Here is a 16,238-nt window from a genome sequence, read left to right on the forward strand (position 1 = left end):
AGTGAGCACATAAGGAAAAGAGGAACAGAGATAAAAAAGAGTTTTATATTCAGGATGCTTGGGGGGGCTCAGTTGGTTAAACATCTGACTCTTGATTTTGGCTCAGTTCATGATCTCACAGTTTGTGGGATCAAGCCCTATATCGGGCTCTGTGCTGACAGCATGGTACCTGCTTGGGAGTCTCTCTTTCTCTTTCTGCCTTTCCCCTGTGTGTTCTCTCGCTCTCAGAATACATAAATACTTAACAAAAAGGAAAAAGAGAGTTTCATTTTCCAGTATCACAGTATCATCCAGGCAGTTAGGCAGGAGAGAAATTTAGGGATTTAAAGTATTGCGAAGCCTTTTTTTTTTTTTTTACCAGTAGATAATCATTGATATGCTTAAGATGGAAATTTAATATCAATGAACAATGACAAATAGGAAGTTTAAAAAAGAAACACAAAAATCCATACTGTAAAAGATCTCTTGTTTTTGTTGAGATTATGATTTTAGTAGAAGCAATCTACACTAGAGATTTTCTTTCTTTACTAAATTTGGAGATACCTCAAACAGTTCCTTTTATCCTAACCTACCAGATGTTGAATTCAAAACTCAGTGTCACCAATGTATCAGGAGTAGTGGGTGTCATTGAAAAAATAGATTTGGGGATTGTGAGGTCAATATTTGTCATGAGCTAACCTGGCCAATGTAAAGAGACTCAGTGACAGAACAGATAATTCTAACAGTGTTTGCAAGACTAGAAAGATAATAATGGCCTCTCTACATGCAAGCATAATAAAAGCCTAAATCGAGTCTTAGGAGTATAGTTGTCCTGAGAGAATCAATATCATATAAAACAGATGCAGAATAAATTACCCACAACAGTGCATGTGGGAAACTGAACATGGCATAAGATAGCACACTATAATTGTCAAGATAAAGCAAAGGTAGTGAAGTAGTACTTACCCCAGTGTCAAACGAACATATATTGTGTTAAGATTAATAAGGGCTGTAATGCAATTATATACATGAGATGATATTTGGAAATGGTAAGCAATTACTCCCTGATATTTTCCCTTCCTGTTGTTATCAGTTATTCTCAAGGATATTCACTGCCTCTAGAAATTGATGTGACAGTTGAGTAGAAAACAAAAGAAAGCCAAACCCCAGTAACCTAGATTTCAGAGGTTTACTGCACTAGATTACTTAGTATTAAAAAATAATGAATGAATGAATGAATAATACCTTTAAAAGAGACCACACTTATAATAAGAAAGAACTACAGTAACAATGATAAGTCATGAAGGAAGCAAGAAATTATTAGGTACTGGCATTTCAGAGAAAGCAGAAACCCAAAGCCTGTTTCATACAGTTCAAAAGCCATCATGGAAAAGTAGCAATATTACCTATGCCATATAAAAATACTGCCACCTTCCCAGAAGTTGTAGGGTAAAGGTGAGATTCAAAGGGGCCTTTGTCAAAGGAAAGAGATACTACAAAAACCCTATTATGGACCAAAGCTGGAATGCTAGAGATATTAACAATTGAGGCTAGCATGGGCAGATGATGATCAGATTATGGTAGATGTACTGCACACACATGTGTTAGCACTCCACTCCCAAACCTGTATCCAGCTCAGAGCAAGAGGGATTTGATGAACTGCTACATTGGCTAAAATAATGTTTCTGCCTCCAAAATAATAAGAGTTCAAAGCAGAAATTTAGATAAATCATAGGAGAAAAAAGGCAAAAAAAATCTGTCATTGTAAAATGAGTGAGGGAATCCCTTTAGTAGGCTGGAAAACAAATCATTGTGATACAAAAGGAAACAAAACACACACACAACACATAATGCAAATAGAAACAGAATAGAAAGAAAAGTAGAAACAGTACTGAGCCTGGCATTCACCTATGAGAAATTAGAAGATTGTATTGGCCACACTGTGAAGATGGATTAATGATCAAATAAGGATGTACATTATTACAGTCACAGTAATTAGTTATACATGAAACTAATTAATTATATCTCCACCTTATTATTTGTCTGGCAATCCTTCAAAAAGTTCACAAATGGTCTTATTTTAGGTCTTCAAAAATGATTTTTTGTGCTGTTTTGTTCATTATTTATTCAAAAGAAATTTACTGAAAAACAAATATTGTGTGGGGTTCTAAATAAGATAAAGGAAATTAGGCACTTTCTCATGGAATTAACAGCCTACATTGGGGACACACAGTAAACAAATACTGGGGACACACAGTAAACAAATACTGCATAAGCAAGTTTTAAATTTCAGCCATGCATAAGTTCTAATAAAGTACGTGAAGTAAACAAGCAGATAAATAAGATGGTGATCTACCAACCCTGGAAGTGGGAGAGAATTGGTGGAGATGGTCAGTAAAATTTCCCTCACATGACAGTGATATTTAGACTGAGACCTGGGGACACCTAGTTCAGTCAGTTGGGAGCGTGACTTCGGCTCAGCTCATGATCTCACAGTTCGATTCGTGAGTTCGAGCCCCAGGTTGGGGTCTGTGCTGACAGCTCAGAGCCCGGAGTCTGCTTGGAATTCTGCGTCTCCCTCTCTTTGTGTTCCTCCCCTGCTTGTGCTCTGTCTCTCTCTCTTAAAAATAAATAAAGGTTAAAAAAATTTAAACCTGGAAGGTCAGAATTCTAGCCAAATGTGTGAGATATAAAAGGAGAGAAAATACTCAAAGCAGAGAGATCTGCATATATTTGATGTTTGGATTTAAATACCCTTCATTAATAACAAAGCCGGCATATTTGCATTAGGTGATGAGGACTGAGATTCCAGCACAGGCCTGGGTGTTGATACATAGAGCTAAGCCTAGCAGGCTTCTGCTGCATAGATACCCATATGTATCTGGATGCTGGTTTATCTTGGAACTTCATACCAGGGTTTGAGAGTTTTAGATTAGAAACAAAATTTGTATAAAAACAAAATACATTTTCAAATTTAGAGAGATGATGGGAAACAATTAAATAATTTATCTGGACATTTCATTTTCATTTAGAAGAAAAATGCAGGGAAGAAAAATAACATTTAACTTTCAATTAGTAATCATGTTATTAAACTCTCCGAATGGTAACAAAAGCACATTGGTTATAAAATCATATAGAATTTCATCTTGTATGTTTTTAGTTAATAATGTATTAATACCTTAAAGGATAAAAAATACTATAAAATTCCAATACACTGAGAAATTCCATTCTTAGTTAGATCAGTGTTCATTTTGAAGTTTCCTGAAAAATACATATTTCTCAATAATGAAGATTTTCATGGTAGAAATTTATCTTCATCATTCCTGCAACATAAATCTAATTGCATCTTCAAAGTGTTTGGTCAATACCTTTATCATACCTTTATCAATTTTTAAAATTAATCCCACTTTTCAAAAGGTAGAGCAGCAGGGGCGCCTGGGTGGCTTAGTCGGTTAAGCATCCGACTTTCGCTTAGGTCATGATCTCGCGGTTCGTGGGTTCGAGCCCCGCGTCGGGCTCTGTGCTGACTGCCAGCTCAGAGCCTGGAGCCTGCTTCAGATTCTGTGTCTCCCTCTCTCTCTGACACTCCCCTGCTCACGCTGTCTCTCTCTCTCCTAGAAATGAATAAAACATTTAAAAAAAATCAAAAAAAAAAAAAGAGCAGCAACACTAAAATATAAATTTTCTCACATAAGTCACGAGGATCGTTACGGAAAAGTTTGAAAATCAAACACAGACTAAATACATGGCTTTCTAACAAACTTGATTTTATACTTTAGCTTTGAAATCTGCAGACATTGGCAAAATGGCACTTATTATATATGTATTCTATACTTTCACTGAATCCTGGGTAATATAAATGTATGAGTTGTTTCATTACTTACACATTTCATAATATATACTGAATGCCTGCTACCTGAATTTGTATTAATAGGATTCAGAGAATCAGGTAATAATTTCCAACCTTTCCTATCATTTATTTGGCTGTGGATTTTTACTTCTGAAAAATTGGTTCTCTGAATTTTGGGGTATATAAGGATGTGAGTAAAACAAAATTTCTAAACTCTGTGTTTCCTCACTATGCTTACTTTTACAAACTATTTCTAAGATTTGAATATTAGTTGCTTGAATATGGGACTCAGAAAGTCAGTGTATATGGCTTAAGATAACAAGTCATTCAGCCTGAATTCACTTGTGACATTATTAATATGTGACCCTGGGAAGGCAATTTGTTTCTCTAAGCCTCAATTTCTTCACATGTAAAATGGGGCTAATGGAATTTATAAGATTGTTGAGAGACTTAATACATGCTCAGCACACAGAAAAGGCTTATCAAATGCCTGCTTTATCTTTTTTTTTTTAATTTTCAGCTTAATAAGTGGTGAGAATAAAAGAATATAATAAGTTGCAACAATTTCTAACATGATATTAATATTTAATTAAATAATAGAAATTACTGTCATTACTTAGAAGCAACAATTATTACCATTTTCTAACAATAAAGTGAATGGTGAAATTAAAAAGTATTAATTTATTTAATTCTAAACACATATTTTGCTATCTCTGTGCCAGACACTATTTTCAGTACTTCGAAAATATTAACTCATTTAATCTTCATAGTACCCTTTGAAATAGATAAGTAAACTGAGAAACAAGAAATTAAAAAATAGCTTCTGATTATATTTTTATGTGGAAACGTAAGAGTTCAAATCCAGATTTTCTCTCTCCAAGAGAGTCCAAGATCATGAATGAAAGCTATTTATTTCTTAATTTTGAGGTGTATAACATGGTAAAAATTCTAAGGTCATTACGAATCCTAGTTGAATAGGAATCCTAGATTCACTAAAGAAATATTTCATTGTTAATAAGTTGTTATTTTAAGGTAATATGGTATTTCTATTTCATAAATTTAATTGAGAAATTTTCTAATTTTAATGTCAGTGTTAGAATTTAGAGGAAGGACAGTAAAGGTATCCTCTAGACTGAGAACTCACTTTGAGTCAGACAACCCACCCACTCTATACAATTAACACAGAGTTTTATTCAGGCTAAGTTACTGGCGGAATTGGGTGGAGAATTAGCCAGACGGTATGCAGCGATTCCTTGCCCCTCTTCTCTACCAAGTCCAGACCTTAACCCTCAGCTTTTATACAGCAAGGGGCTTGGTGGTGAGGTCACAAGGTAATCATCTAAAGTAGAGTAGACACTCTACTAATTTAGGTGGGGCTTTCTGTGCACTAGTCCTCTCTATTAGTTATTTAAGGTGGACCCGTCTGTACACCACTTTAGGGAAGATCAGGACAAGCTTTCCTGTATTCCAGTCAGGGCATAATATTAATTACATTACGAGCCTGGAACACATGGCCCTGAGATCAAGAGTCATATGCTCTACGCTCTCAGCCAGGCAGGTGTCCCTAGAAGCCAAAATTTCTGTCACGCATTGAAAAGAAACTATTCTCAGCAACCGTGGTTCCAATGAGGAGATCAAAATTCAATTGCAAAATACTTGTAAAACAGTAATACATCTACAGATACACGCGCGCGCACACACACACACATACACACACATGCATACATACTTGGAAATATTTAGAAAGTGGTATATATGTATGTATGTATTTCATATGTTTGTACAATCATATAATCATATATACACACACATACATGTATATATACCCATACACACACACACACACATTTATGTATCTGGGCCAATAGATTCAACTTAAGTATCTGGCTTAATGTAAGAGCCAGAGCAATAAGAAAAAGTATTAGAAGGCATAAAATTAGAAAGGAAAAAGTAAATATTTATTATCAGATAGCCTAATAATTCACATAGTTCGAAGAAATCTATAAAAATCTTAAAGCTAATAAGTGCATTTAGCAAATTTGAAACATATAAGTTCAAAAGTAAAAATCAAAAAATTGTAAAATCAAATATTTAAAAATACCATAAAGTAAAACAAAAAAAATCAGGGATAAGTTCAACAAAAAGTATAAAATAATTCTTCACTAAAATTTATACATCAATAAAATAAATGTAAGAAGACTGCAATAAATAAATGGAGACATACACCAAGATCATCAATTAAAATCCTTCTTATTTATATGTGTATTCTTTCTAAATTGATCTTAACATTCACTATAATTTGAAAAAAATAGCATGTTTTTTAAATTAATTTCCTAGCTATTCCTAAAATGTTTATGGAAATGCAAAGAATTTAAAATAGCCAAAACAATCTTGAAGAATAATTTTGGAGAACCTTATAACCGGATTTCAAATCTTACTGTGATGTTATAGTAAACAAGAGTGTATGGTGTTGATGTAAAATTAAAGAGATTTTTTTTTGTGGGACTTAATAGAGTACCCAGAAATAGTTGAGTGTATACAATCAATTGCTTCATCACCAAAGGCACCAAGTCATTTAATGTGGAAGGGAGAGACTTTTAAGCAAATGGAGGTATAACTAGCTCTGTTATTCACAGACAAAACTATAAACTTTTATCCATTCCTCACACTGTACCTAAGAGCTAATTTAAATAGGCCAACCACAAATATAAAATGCTAAAATTATTAATTTTTTAGAAAAAAAGTATGACAGAAAAAAAAAGAAAAATGTATGACATTTTTCCTATCTTTGTAGACAAGAAAAATAAAAATATATGTGAAAGAAAAAAATTTGTATGGAATGTCCTTGAGAAATTTATTGTAGTAGTCAAAAACTTATGTAATCCAAACACCCATGAGCAGGAGTCTAGATAAACTGTGGTTTATTCATAGGAAGAGGTACTACTCAGCAGCAAAAACAACACAATACTGGAGTGCCTGGCTGGCTCAGTTGCTTAAGTGTCCAACTTGGGCTCAAGTCATGATCTCACAGTTCATGGGTTGAAGCCCTGCACTGGGCTCTGTGCTAACAGGCCTAGAGCTTGCTTTGGATTCTGTGTCCCCATATCTCTCTGTCCCTCCTCCACTAGTGCTCTGTCCTCACTCTCTCAAAAATGAAAAAAACATTTTAAAAAATTTTAAAAATCAATATTGATGCAACACAACTGACAGATAAACCTCAGTTTTTTTTGTAAACATTTAGGGTAAAAAAGCCAAACACAAAAGTGTACATATAGTATAGTTCCACTTATATGAAGTTCTAAAACTACCAAAACTAACACATGTTGAAAGAAATCAAAACATTGATGGCTTCTGGACATTAACGGGAAGAGGGATATCTCAAAACAAACATTTAATGGCAAAATATATATATGAGAAAGTAAAACAAAGGTCTACATATATGATAGTGAAGTTATATTCCCCACACATTTCAAAAATTTGTTGTATTTATTTAGTAAAATAATCTTATTTCACTTTTAGACATAGAGAAGCAGATTTCATAAGATAGTACCAAGTATTTAAAAACAGTCCCTCCTCCAAATGACATATCAGATAGAGGGTTAATATCCAAAATCTATAAGGANGAGATGGGCATGGAGGAGGGCACTTGTGGGGATGAGCACTGGGTATTATATGGAAACCAACTTGACAATAAACTATTTGTAAAAAAACAAAACAAAACAAAACAAAAACTCCCTCCAAACCCCCACACACTTAAATTCATACAGATCTCCATCTGGATGGATATCAAGCAGTCCTTTCTCTTTAGTCTTGTTCCTTTTGTTGTAAAACCATTTTTAAAAGTGCTTATTTACTTTTGAGAGAGAGAGTGAGTGCGGGTTGTACAGGGGGTGGGGACAAAGAATCAAAAACAGGTTCTGTGCCAACAGCAGAGAGTCTGATGCAGGGCTCAAACACACATTGAGATGACCTGAGGTGAAGTCCTATGCTTAACAAACTGAGCTACCCAGGCTCCCCTTGTTCTACTATAATTTTATTTTATTTTATTTTTTAATTTTTATTTTATTTTTAATTTTTTAAATGTTTTATTTATTTCTGAGAACGAGAGAGAGAGAGCATGAGCAGTGCAGGGTCAGAGAGAGAGGAAGAAACAGAATCTGAAACAGGCTCCAGGCTGAGCTAACTGTCAGCACAGATCCCGACTTCCAGGCCTCAAACCCACTAACCGTGAGATCATGACCTGAGCCTAAGTTAGACGCTCAACCGACTGAGTCACCCAGGTGCCCCTCTACTATAATTTTAATAAAAAATTTCTTTTGTTCCTTTTTTAGACTCCTACTTCCTCCCCAGTTCCTGCTCTATCCTGGTAGTTGTCTGTGTTATTTTCAAATTCATGGTGATATATATATTTTTATGACTTCCACCTGAAGAGTATTTTTGGGTCCCTTAGGTAAAAGAAGTGATTCATAAGCTTTAAATTTCATGACAGCAAGACATCAACAAAATTTTTCTTTTGTTAATAAAGCCTTTTTCTCATAGCAAACTTTCATGAATAGTTAGAAATCACTGTCTTACCAAAGATAACCATTCCCTGAAGGGTGAGAAGTAAAGAAGGTGGCGAAAGGGGGTGGGGGTGGGGGTAAGAACACAAAACACTTTTCTGCTGTTTGCCATACTTCAGATAGTTCAGGAATAGTATCTATCTATCTATCTATCTATCTATCTATCTATCTATCTATCTATCTATCTATCGATCTATCTATCTATCTACTTGTTTTTGAGAGAGTTCACTCATGCTCATGGAGGGAGAGAGAGGATCAAGCAGGCTCCATGTCCAGTGCAGAGCCATACCTGAGGTTTGCTATCAATCATGAGATCATGACCTGAGCTGAAATCAAGAGTTGGTCACATAACCGACTGAGCCACCCAGGCAACCCTAGTTTTTACTGTTAAGAGAGCAAGGCATTTTAGTTAGTGAACTGACCATAAGCAAATGATGCAGTAGGCTATATAATCTTTGGCATCTCTTCTCTCCAGACTCATTGGTATTTGCCTCTCAAACTATGGTATCTAAATCGGGCTTCTCTCGATAGAATTGGGGGGGGGCTCTAAATGTCTGGCAATGATAAAAAAGAACAAAGTTGATAAAAGTTTACTAAATCCACTGCAAGCGAGCAGGATATGGAATTTTCCTTTTTTTTTTTTTCTGCCTGCTTGTAAAGCCCTTTTGTTAGTTGTCACCTGATGGGTTGGTCAGTATCCAGCCAGGGGGTTACCTTGAGGCCTTCTACTTTCCATTGCTTATGCCTGTTTGTCTAAAAGCAGGCTCTATACAGACAGCTCATCTTTTTGCTCCTAGGTTCCCAAGGCAGGCTGCACTCAGCTGCTAGTCTCTGCCAGAGTGTTAGCTGATAAATAAGATGACAGCTGAAACCCAAGGTGCTGGCCAACAAAATTTAAGGTATCAGCCCTGCCATAGAGTTTATACATTAATAAGAGGTTTTTACAAAATCTTCATTTTGTGCTTTTCATTTTCAAGGTTTGGTCTTTAATATAGTCTCTCCTTTATTCTCAACATTCATGAATATTTTGATCCATGAAATAAGAAAGATGCAACCATATTTATATCTAGATCTATCAGTTCTCATCTTCTGTCCCTACCTGTACCTGCACTATTTATCAACAATATTCACAATGAAATAGTGGATGACCTATAGATATATAGACAACATCACACAGAACTACTTATAGTTCCGTTTATTTCCTTTAGCCAAATCTTTCAATCCTCAAAATGACAATCAGTAACTTTAAAATTGACATTTTATATTATGTTTTACTTAATTTTTTAAAATTTATTTTTGAAAGAGAGAGAGCAAGTGGGAGAAGGACAGACAGAGAGGGAGACACAGAATCTGAAGTAGGCTCTAGACTTGGAGCTGTCAACACAAAGCCCAATGTGGGGCTTGAACTCAGAAACTGTGAGATCATGATCTGAGCTAGAGTTGGATGCCTAAGTGACTGAGCCACCCAGGCACTACTAAAATTCATATTTTAAATCAAAGCATGACTGGCCATAGGATTCTTAGATTCTATCCATATGAATAAAATTTTGGTGATTCCTTAATCAAACAAAAATTCTACAAATTCTTAAGTCAAGTATCTTACTGATCCTTTTAATAACATTCACGTATGTTCTAATTAACTTCCTTGCAGGGAATGGAATATCATAATTTTAGAGATTGACAACACCTTTGATCATTTAACAAGTCTCTGTTTCAAGGACGATACACCTATGATTTCTATAGTTTTCTTTCTTTTTTTTGTAAATGTTTTTTATTTATTTCTGAGAGAGAGAGCGAGAGAGCAAGCAGGGGAGGGTCAGAGAGAGAGGGAGACACAGAATTTGAAGCAGGCTCCAGGCTCTGAGGTAGCTGTCAGCACAGAGCCTGACGCGGGGCTCAAACCCATGAACTGTGAGATCATGACATGAGCTGAAATCAGATGCTTGACTGACTGAGCCACCCAGGTGCCCCTCTTTTTTTTTTTTTAAATAGTATATACCTGGATATCACTTCCTAAAAGAAGTGTATACATTCTCAGGTACTGTATGTAAGAAATTGACTTACAGGAAATATGACTTTTCTTATCCAAGTAAAGCAACCACAAGATCTACATATAAAGGAGTTTTTAGACAATTCATCACTCTCTCCCTTTCATCTGAAACAACTTATTTTTTCTGCTTTTAATCTATTTCAAGTTATCAATATTGAGAGTCATTTATTGATAAGATAGGTAGGACTAAATCATGACTATGCTTGCATGTTAAATAATAATTCGGAGCCCAGTGGACTTTTGGAATGTGGAGAGATTTAATCTCACATCAATACCAAAAAGATGTAGGAGATGCTGAAATTTAGAAGACAATATGAGGGCCTGAAATACAGTGAGACAGAGTGGAAGTAATAAGTGTAAATGCAGTTATACTGAAGGTAGAATTCACATTGTTAGGCAAATGATTAATTGGAAGAAGATTACAAAGTATTCAAAAATGAGAGTGCCTCTGAGTGTGGAAGTAGCATTAACTGGAAATTCACAGATAATTAGACAGATTTGGGAAACTAGATTAATTCAGACTGAAGCGTGTGTAAAGTGAGTTACAGAAAGATATTTAGAAATATTATGAAGGAAATATGAAATTTATGAGGTGATCTGAAAAGAGTAGGTGTGCTGAGATATTTATATTCCAGAAATGATTAGAATTAAGAAGTGATGTTTTATACCAAGACAGTCAGTTTAGGATGCTATAACAGAGTACCACAGATTGAGTGGTTTAAATGACAAATATTTATTTCTTACAGTTCTGGAAGCTATAAGTCCAAGATCGAGGTGATGTCAGACAATGGTGTCTGGTGAGAGGCTGCTTTGTGGTTTGCACAAGGCCATCTTCTCACTATATTTTCACAAAGGAAAAAGCAGAGAGAGGGAGCAAACTGTCAAGTCTTGTTTTATAAGGGTACTAATCCCAACATGAGAACACTAACCTCATGCCTGATTTACCTCCCAAATGCTTTCTCTCCAAATACCATCATTTGGGGATTAGGGGTTTCAACAAATGAATTTTGGGGAAAAATAAGCATGCAGTAAATAGAAAACAAAGAGGATAAGATCACCCAGGGGAGCCTGTGGACAGGCAAAAACTCTGATAATATGTAAATAAAAGAAATGGAAGGAAGAAATAACAACCAAAGAGACTAAGAAGAAGTAATCAGGGAAGGAGGGTGAGAGCTAGTATCATACATTTCATAGAAAATGAAATATGAGGATTAGTGAGATGGAAATCATATCAGATAGTAATAGCAACCATGATTATCTACCAGTCCTAAGTGTTTAAGGTACCTTATCTCACTTAGAATCATAGAATCTCTTAAATAGTAGTAATAGCCACATGAAGTAACAAGGCTCAGTTTAAGTAATTGAACTAGAGGTATATATCCAGAAACCAGCAAAGCTGGAATTTGAATTTCAAGCTTGTATGAATGTGATATAACCACTAAACTGCAGTATCTTCAATAATAACTATAACTAAGATTGAGAATGAAAAAGGCCCAATGGTACTTGTTAACTAAACAGTGATCTGAATAAGCAGCTTGAGAATATTTACCAGGATACAAACATAATGACAAAAAATTGAGATGTGACCAGACTAGATTAGACAGTGTAGACAGCAATAAAAAAAAAAAAAGGCACTGAATAAGAAATATAGCACTGAAATAAAGATATAGCTTAGTTTGATAGGTTCCTGGAGTAGAATGAAAAACATTTTATATTAAATGCTTTTTTTTTAATGATTAGAGAAACGAGAAAACTGTTCTGTGTTAACAGAATCATTTCACATTTGTGGTATAAGTGGTTCTATGGGTCATTGACTCAGAGATGAAGACTGACACAATTGAATAGCAATTTATGCTCACTGATGCACCACTAGGAAATGACCAAAATTAGATAGTCCTTATTAAAAGTAATTACGTACATGAGATTAAAAAATTGAAGCATTAAAACAGTAGATATATTTCAAAAAGATTTATATTAATCTTGTAGAAAATACTTGTTTTATTTAAGAAATATTAGTATCCATAAAACTTAGACTGTACTCCTTCCTGGTACAGATGAAAATATACACATATGCTTATAAACTAAGATGATGTTTTTTTAAAATTAAGAAGAAAAGGCTAGAGTCTTGATTTTATTTCTTTTTCCAGAACATTAGAGTAATTTTATAACAAACTGCGCTACATTATAGTTACATTCACAGCATGTCTGGCTAAGCAACACTGTTGGGGTACTTGTGTAGATTTGTATAACTGATATTTTGATTGAAGATTCTAATTAATCACAGCATTAATTGAACCTTGAAAGAAGTGAAGCTATTAAAATACTGGTGTGTTTTATATTTCACTGTTATGTCCCATAAAGATGGAAGAAAAAATTTTCATTTGCTAAAATTTGTAACTTTATTTTACTAATGAACAGAAGACAGATACTTTTTCACGCTGTGGTAGTTAGCATTTAATTAAAGTGCACAGCCATCCACTTTCATACACTGAAGGAGTTTTTAACACAAATAATGCATATTTCAAGATTACATTTAAATATATACGTGAAGCACATTACATAGAAGTCTAGGGGCTGGTCTCGAGAAAGGATACACACACACGCACACACACTCCCTCTGTCTAGGTATGATTGTGTGACTGTTATTGCCAATGGAATGAGAGCAGAAATAATATATGCACTCACTTAAGGATCTCCCCTACCTATAGGAAATTGTTTCCTTGGACTCTCTTTTTCTTCCACATATGCAGTCATCCAATTCTGACTTTGTTGAAGACATATGACTATGGGGAGAACAGAACAATAATATAGAAGAAGAAACATGGGTCTTTAAATGATCTCATCAAATAACATCCTCTTCTTAGTCTAAATTTGTCAGATGGTGATAGAAAGGGGAGATGGGTGGGTGAATAATGATCTATCTATTTAAGCCACTGAGTTCTCAATTGATTCAGAATTTCAAAGGAAGATGTGTGAGGTATTTATTTTGTCAATCACCAACATTAAATCGATGACATTCACATGCAGGGCTAAGACTTTTGTAACACTGCCTAACTCCAAGAAAGCATAACTAGAAAGTCTTCTTGTGAGGATTGCATAATATATTTGTAAAGGACTAAACTATTAACTAGTTTTTATCTAAAACCCTCCATTTTCCATTTTAATTATACAAGTTAGGAAAAGGACATTTCTATATTATTTAAGTATTTACCCCATAGGTACTTTTATTAGCATCTTGGTGTATTCCTTCACCCAAGTTATAGAAATATACCTCTCTAGGGGCGCCTGGGTGGCTTAGTCGGTTAAGCGTCCGACTTTCGCTTAGGTCATGATCTCGCGGTTCGTGGGTTCGAGCCCCGCGTCGGGCTCTGTGCTGACTGCCAGCTCAGAGCCTGGAGCCTGTTTCAGTCTGTGACTCCCTCTCTCTCTGACCCTCCCCTGCTCACGCTGTCTCTCTCTCTCTCTCTCTCTCCTACAAATAAATAAAAAACATTTAAAAAAAATATATACCTCTCTCTATAAACATGTACATGTACCTCTCTCAATACATGTCAATGGATTGTACATAATCTATTTATATAATGGGTTAATATAGCATATAACATTCATCAACCTAATTTTCATTTACAAAAATATGAACAGATTCCTAGATCTGTACATATAAATCTGCCTTAAAATTTTTGGAAATGCTGCTTAGTATTCAGTTTTATTCCTCTACTATATTTAAAGATTCAATTATCATGGTCATTTAAATTGTCAATATTTTGCTATTATAACATACGTTTTAATAAATGATAAATAGGTAATATATAGAGAATGTATTTATTTACTCATGCTATTATTTCTGTAGCAAAATCCTAGAAGTACATTCTACCACAAAACAAGCATAATTCATCCTACGATCTTGCCTCCCAACTGTTGACAGCAACTTATAGCCACACAAATAATATATTTGAATGGTTATTCTCTACTTATTACCATCAAATGTGTTTTTTATTTTTATTTATTTTTTTTTGAGAGAGAGAGAGAGACAGCATGAGCAGGGGAGGGTCAGAGAGAGAGGGAAGATACAGAATCTGAGGACAGGCTCCAGGCTCTGAGCTGACACGGGGCTCCAACCCACGAACTGTAAGATCATGACCTGAGCCGAAGTTGGATGCTTAACCGACTGAGACAGCCAGGCGCTCCATTACCATAAAATGTTATTAGGTCTTCACCTGCAGAGTGTAATTAATTAATTAAATAGTTCTTACAGTAGCACAAGATCAGAAATATACACATGATATCTATGAGCAAAAAAGTAAGAAGACAATAATTTATTATCGCTGAGATAACAGAGTAGGATAATGGTTGCCAACAATTGGTATATGCCAAATACACGCATATTTGATATGCATTTTCCAACAAAAAGCAAATAATTGCTTTCCACTTTTTAATCTTTCAAAGACATTTGATGCAAATTTTCTCCTTTTGTTCATAGTGTTGCCTCTAGAAGTATCAGCTAGTATAATATGGAGTTGTAACATCACAATAATTGAAATATGATTACATCCAAATTGGTTTCACAATTACTAAGGCTTAAATTCAATTATTTTGGTTACTATGAACAGGGGCACACAATTACAAAAGTACATGATACCCTCCTTGCTGTTCATGGCACTGAACCAAATACTCATAGACATGAGGCTGATATAAAAGGCATTAACTCTCTAAGATTCCCATTTGTAATTCTGTAGTGTAAAAATTAATATAAAATGAATAAGTTGATCTTGACTTAAAATAACTTCATATTTCTCTGATGTATTTATGTTTTCCTTTTCTACTTTCTATTTGTGGGGGTTGGGGAGCTAAGTGGTTCTTTTCAGAAAGAGCAAAAGAGAAATGCTTAGAAAATGCGCTCTAGTATAGCATTTGAAGAACTGAAGTGATGTATAAAGCAAATGGTGCTTTAAAAGAGGACAGTCAGCAAACCTGATTTTTCCCAGGATCTGAATTGCTAAAATGCAAAAACCTATATGGAAACAGATTAGTGAAAATGTGTGCAACGAAAACAAAATACACAATGTGTATCGCCACAGAAATCAGACCAATAACAGATAAAAATCCTGTGAAATACAGGCTTTGTCCTTTAGACATCAAAGCCTTTATTTCAGGCCTCAAATTCTTTAAAAGAAATGGAAGCAAATCACAGATCAAGAGTATTGTTCAATTTAAAAATTTATAAGATCTGTGATTCTTCACACAAAAGTAACACAGTGTAGAACAACATCAAATTACCATTCCACCCTCATGCTATGCCTGAGGAGTACATTACTGGTAGGAAGACAGGTTTCAGTTGATATCAGAGAAACATATAGAGCAAATGTGCACACAAAATTTCCAGTTGTGCTTGTTTAATTAGATGCCAGCAACTGCAGCAAACAATAGTAAAAAAGACATGGAAACAGAGTGTTAATGAGATTCAAATAAATCAGATATCACTGTTGGACTGAAGATAAAAGATAAGCCCCAGTATATCTGCATTTTAATCAGGCTGATCACAGTTTTGATGAATGTGCCAAAGGGACTGTTCTTTGCTCTGTTTTTACAGTGAGTGAAAGGCAACAAAAGGAGCAGTTTTGATTCTCACACTTCCTGACAGATGACTCATGTGGGATTAATGTTGAAATTCATTAAAGCTAAATTCTAGCTAAGGATCATATTTTACTTGATATATACATTACCATTTTATAAATGTGATACTTAGGAGCCTGGTTAGCTAATTAATGATTTTGGCAATTGGGCAGAACCTGAGAAA

Source organism: Crocuta crocuta, unplaced genomic scaffold (genome assembly GCF_008692635.1).
Source record: "Crocuta crocuta isolate KB4526 unplaced genomic scaffold, BGI_CrCroc_1.0 scaffold199, whole genome shotgun sequence".
NCBI classification, from domain to species: domain Eukaryota; kingdom Metazoa; phylum Chordata; class Mammalia; order Carnivora; family Hyaenidae; genus Crocuta; species Crocuta crocuta.